Source organism: Epinephelus fuscoguttatus, linkage group LG11 (genome assembly GCF_011397635.1).
Source record: "Epinephelus fuscoguttatus linkage group LG11, E.fuscoguttatus.final_Chr_v1".
Lineage (NCBI taxonomy): Eukaryota > Metazoa > Chordata > Actinopteri > Perciformes > Serranidae > Epinephelus > Epinephelus fuscoguttatus.
The window spans coordinates 34,356,310-34,362,309 of NC_064762.1; the positions used below are offsets into that span (position 1 = coordinate 34,356,310).

A 6,000-nucleotide genomic window follows, 5' to 3' on the forward strand; every position below is an offset into this window, starting at 1 on the left:
GCAATTATAAACTCAAGAGTTTGTCAAGGCTGTGGGTTTGTCAGCTCATTAAGGAGTTCTTCTGCCTCCGTGTGGCCTAAAATGTGAAAAAATAAATCAATAAATGCAGCTTTATTGGGTCAAAATGAAGCCCAATCATGCACAACTATAAACTGCTTCAGAAAATCAAACTTCAGGTGATCTTGGGCATGTGCTATGATAATTGTGGATCATTTGCAAACCTGCTGCAAAAGTGGAAAACCCTACTAAATGCACTCTGCAAAATTAACAAGCACTGACCAGGGGACAGCTAGACGTGTAGTGGACTGTGCAGTGTCAGCCCCGATGCGTGCAATTTAACCCTTGAACTGGAGAGGACCAAGAGCAGCATGTGTAATGGAGGACTCCATTTAAAGCGGAGAAGTCAGGAGAGCTCGACAGGGGGAGGGGGCTTCAATAAGAGCCTGTCTTCCTGACAGCCACACACTGGAGTGGGGGAGGGTTAAAAACACCAAACCCTCTTCCTGAGTCTGAAGCAATGGGCATAATGTGATGGATCCTTCCCTTCCAACTACTTGATTCCCATCTGGCATTTTAGGTCTTACCCTGACACTTTTACTCTGAGGAAAACACACGCTGTACTATAACCTATGTGGACAGATCAGTGAGCAGAGAGCTGCCTGAAAGAACATGTATCAAGTTATATCTACAGTGATTCAGAGTCTGCAGCCTCTTACAGAGAATCTGTTCTGACACACAGAGAAAGAGAAAGGTAAGCCAATATCATTTCCTGGGTTAAACTGACTCTGCACTGTTGATCCAAACAACAAGCATTTGTGCTCCATCCAAACACACTCATATGTAGTAATTATCGTTCCCCTTGTGAAAGGGGAAAAACTACACACCCCCACCCTCTGCTCTGATTGGTGATAAGTTGTGCAAACTGTGAATGATAAATCAGGAAACAGGTTTTTCAGGAAAGAAGCTTTAAGTATTGGCACAGACCTCGCGACAACATGCCACAACCTCAGCTTGTTGTAAAAGTGCTTCAACCCAAGTGTTAGTCTTGCTTGTTTATTGTACAGAGGCAAACACACCAAGTGAGCCCAATTCTTCGCTTCTGTCAACAAGCATCGAGGCATTTTGGGTAACACACTCCCGAGTTTAGATCTATAATCTGTGCCGTCACTTAGTGGTGTTGATTTAGCCTGTTAGCTTATGCCAAATTACATCCAAACAAAGCAATTAGCAGCCTGCTGTTCTGTACAAGCGCGTCATCCTCACCGAAATCCTGGTTTAGCACTTATCATACAGGCTCTGAACATTCGTTGCGGAGTATCCAAAGAGTGGCAAATGAGCAAGGCCTCCTAGCAACATATTTGCCCTGCTACAGGCACACATGTTTTCAGTTAGGGGTCTGCACCTATAAACAGTTGGCCATGGCAGCTTATTGGTCAGGAAGTGCAATGTTGACTGCAAGTCAAGGCAGGCACAAGCTGCTAATGAATGATATACACTCTTACCGTCTAGCTATGACAACACAGGTTGGATTGGAGGTGTTTAGAGGCCGATACAGAAGTGGCTCTGAGCTCTTTAGAGTTGTGAATAAATTCAAAGCAGCCAAGCAGAGAAGCCAGTCAATGTCTGCTGGGGATGGAGAGTAAAATAGGAAGCCTGGATTATTGAAAAACAGAGTCAGGTAGGTTGTACTTCAAATGTGTGATTTCAAAGAGCATTTTCATTTCTTAGCTGCCAGTATTGGAATAAAAACATTACTTGGGCACAGGTCGATTACCTGCCAGAACAGATTGGTAGAGCCGACTTTCCAGCCACGACCAACATTCTGCATCATTTGACTAGTGGCTGGTGTTAATATGAAGACCAGCCTTAAGTGATACAACATGGAGAAACACACTCTCAACACACCCAGAGGGGTTTTCACGGTGCCAATTAGACCACCACAAACAGCCAAACGTCGCCATGGATTGAAAGAAGGCTCTATAATCACATGCTGCGATTACAAAGAAACTGAAATACCTGTCATCAAACAGTAATATTTGTATTACATTTGGTTGCAATCAGTGTGACTGAATACAATTTAGACTGCATGAAAATAACAAGAGGAAAGCCAGCACCACATCTCAAAGATCTTCTGTGAACCGTCTGATTTTTAAAATCACTTAATGATGTTATGAGAAAAAAAAACTCACAACTTCAGCTTCTCTCTGGTTTTCCAGTTACTTGATTCATGCCTTACCAACAAACATGCAACCTTAAAAATAGGTCAAATGAAACCTGTGCCTCCCAGCCAATCCGGGCACCTTAAGCGGCTTCAAAGGAGTAAATACAAGATGAGAGAAAAGTGTAAATCACTTGTAACCAACCTGGGGGTCCTGACCCCCACCAGGGGTCCCCCCAAGCTTCATGGGGGGCCGTGAGGCCTTCTTGATTTTAAGGAGTGTAAGAAAACTTTTTTTTTTCTTTTACATTTCATTCATTTCTGTGAAGAAGAGAACTAAACAAAACTGTAGTTTTGAAAGTTTACATTAATATTCAAGATATAAACTTCAAAAAAATCTCACAGGATAAGAGCACCATGAAGATCTGAACACAGAGCCTTCACTCTCTGCTCAACAGCTTCTTCCAGGTTTAGAAAAGTACGCAGTTAAAACAACCAAAGAGCTGATAGAACAATGGCCAAGTATCAGGGACAAGAAAATGCTGAATCTGTCAAAACACAACCCCTCTATGTATATGATTGTTGCAAATGTAAAAAAATAAATAATACAGAGAGAGAATCGTGTAAAACGTACCTAAAAATAACAGAAAAAAAAAACGTATCTCTGATGCAATATTCACAAGAACTAATCTGCTCAAAATTCATGCACAGACTTCCTGCAGTTATTGTGTTCACTATTTGGGTTAATTATATAGTTCCATTGATGTGCAGTAAATATGGCATGAAATATCCATACAATATGTCACTTAGTCTGGGGTTGTCACTTTACTCAATGATAGAGAAGGGGTCCCTGAGGGAAAAAGTTTGGGAACCACTGGTCTAAGACATGACAGGTTAGGTTATCTCAGGAAAGACATCTCTCCTCTTTACTATACCAACAAAGCAAACAACAACATCTGAGCTGTCATTTTGGCTGTCAGAGGCTCAGACCCACCCCCTTATAAGTTTCCAACACAGCTACCACCAAGCAGCAACACCTGATTCATGCAGACAGTTTCAGAAAGTTATCATACAGGTGAAGTGACTCACTCATCACCTGATTCTTAAAAACAACCAGTCCTGAGCTTTGTGTGGCTCCTTTAGTTTACCTTAGCCACAGTTGTGCAACTACTGTGCCCTATTTGCATCATCTTATTATGAAACCCAGAGGATACATATCATTGAACATTAACTTGTATGTATTATAAGTTCACTGACGTACACACAACTGAAGCAAACTGGTCGTTTACTCACATTGAAGTTTCAGTCACACAAAAAAGAGTTTCAATGTTGTAGCTATAGAATAAACAATTAATTAAGGTCTTACAGGCTCATTTTGAGACTTTATGGAGATCAAATCGTGCGTATATGAGGCAAAGTGAGGCTGTAATTTTCTGATTTAACGTTTCCATCCACGACAAGTCTTGCGACGTTTCAAAGGAGAGCTCAATGGAAAAAGTAGCCTAACATGGGCTACAAAACATGTAGCGTCAGCCAGCGTTATGCTAAAATAAAAAGACCCCTAATATCTATTTACAGATATTCACATTAAAGCGGGCTTAAGGGAAACGTTCATGAATGTGCGTTCAACTTTACACAGCGATTTGCCAACTCGGCCGAGACGGCAACAGCCTCCAAACACTCCAAGTTAGCTAACCTAGCTAGCTGCTTGCTGTAGACAAAAACTTTTTCCACATCTGAAAACTTTTTCTCTCCATTTTCTTTCAAACAGAATGAGACGCTGTATTAAAGCGCTTATCGCACCGGACGCTGAAGTGCTTTTTCGTCTCTCAGTAACGCTATTAAAACTGCATTTCTTCCGGCTGTTGGCTAGCTGGCCAAAGCCTCGTTAACTTAATGTAACTTACCTTTCCGTCTCCGCTGCCGCCGCCGCTCCCCGGGCCGCCTTCAACACCCGACACCGCCGCCGGACCTCCAGAGGGCCGCGGAGCTGGGAGAGGAGAAGCCGAGAGGAGTCCAGCTACTACCAGGGAGACGAAGAGCCAACTGCACCGAGGCCCCGGGCCTTGTGTGTCCTCGAAATAGCGTTAGGGGAGGGATACCGAGTCTCGGCTCTCCGCCGTTTGACAGAGACTCGGGAATAACTTTTTGACAGCTCCTCTTCTTCAGCCCCCCCCTCCCCTCGACAGCCCTTCACTTTTCTCTTTTTGCTCACTTCCAGCAGATACGAATCAAAATACTGTCACAGAATATGGCGGCTGCATAAGCAAGCTACTATCGCGAGAGGAAGAGCTGTTTTCTTTTTTTTCTTTTTTTTTCAGTTTCCAAAAGTTGTGCAGAGGGAGGAGAGTTGTGATTGCAAAATGAGCAGAGCAGCTTGCTGCCGCTGCACAAGATGCAGGCAAGAAACAAGACTCAGAAAATAATTTTAATGGTTCAGTAATGAAAACAAGACTCACAAACTATGCTATACATGGGACAGTGACAAAAATATACATGTTGATCTTATTTTAGGGACTGTTCGTTACTTATCAGGGGTGGTGGGGAGGGACTTAGGTTTTTTATTTTGGTTTAGCAGAGCAACATGTAAATTTAAATGGTTCTATTTATTTTGCCATTGATTTTTTAAAAAAAAAAAAAAAAAAACATGCTGCATGTTTTCTCTAAAATTCCACCATTTACATCACCAGAAACTGTAAAAAGAAATTGGATTTTCATTGGATTTTCAGATTCCTGACGGTCCTTGAACACCTCATGTGTAATGTAGCTTCTGTCAGAAAAAATATATAATCAAATGTAAGCTTAAAATAGTGATATTTCATCAAATTATTCTGTCTCATTTAAAATTTGCCCAAAATTTAACTGTTTGCACAAATTAACCAACATGCATGACAAGACCTAGGATTTTTTTCAACTCTAAGATTTCATCTTAAATGTTTAACTTTTAACTTTCACACATCAAAGGGTAAGTTTGTTTGTTGTGTAGAAATCTAATAACTAATTTATAGTGAAGGCAGGAGCACGCATTTTCCACCAGTCACTCAGGAAGGCTCAAGGAAAAATATTTGTAGCTTCTGAGAAAGTCTAAATTAGTAAAAATAAAACTAAGTCACACCCCAGCCACCCCCTCCTCTGATAAGTAAAGAACAGTCCCTTATGTGTCCTTTCCTCATGGTTAAGCTGAAGAACAGAGGTCAGCTACAAAGCAGCCGCCTTGAAGATAGGCTAGTAGTATGCACACCTGTAGATTCAGCGGGATGCAGAGGACACCTCCCCCTCAATATTTAGAACATGTGTATTTGTCCCCATATGAAAGTAGCAGAGGACTTTAATTCTGACAATATCGCAGACACTGACAGGAGATTCTTCAACTATCATGCTTTTTGTGTCCCTGTCTGAAATTATTTTTATTTTGGTCACACTTACTTCACACCAAAATAATAATAGACTGTATTCATATAGCACCTTTAAAACACAGTTACAAAGTGCTGTATGATAAAACTAAATACATTTAAAACACAAGGAGAATAAAACAAACAATGTGTCTTGAACTGCTATCTCAGTAAAAGATAAAATGAGAAAGGCCAAAACTAAAATCAAGACAATAAATGGGAAATAACATCAATAAGGAAGCAATAAAACAGACAGCTCAGATAAAGTCACGATATGCTTTCCAATAGAAGTATGTTTCTTGGAGAGACTTAAACGAAGCCAGTGACTCAGACAGCCTTATATCCTCAGGCCTCAATTGCAAAAGCTCTGTCTGGTCCTCAGGACTCTGAAACAAGCAGAAGACCTCTGCTCGAGGATCTCAAACTACACCAAAGTTCATAAGAGACTAA

At 41.2% G+C, this 6,000-nt stretch overlaps 1 protein-coding gene across 5 annotated transcripts in view; it reads right to left on the reverse strand.

Moving 5' to 3' along the window:
* The window catches only part of tab2 (TGF-beta activated kinase 1 (MAP3K7) binding protein 2), a 49,481-nt gene extending 45,055 nt beyond the window's left edge, over positions 1-4,426 (reverse strand). For all 5 annotated transcript variants that reach the window (XM_049590023.1, XM_049590026.1, XM_049590024.1 and 2 more), the window contains exon 1: positions 4,066-4,426. The gene's annotated coding sequence lies outside the window, so the exon portion shown is untranslated. The remainder of the gene's footprint in view (positions 1-4,065) is intronic.
* Positions 4,427-6,000: the final 1,574 nt, after the last annotated feature.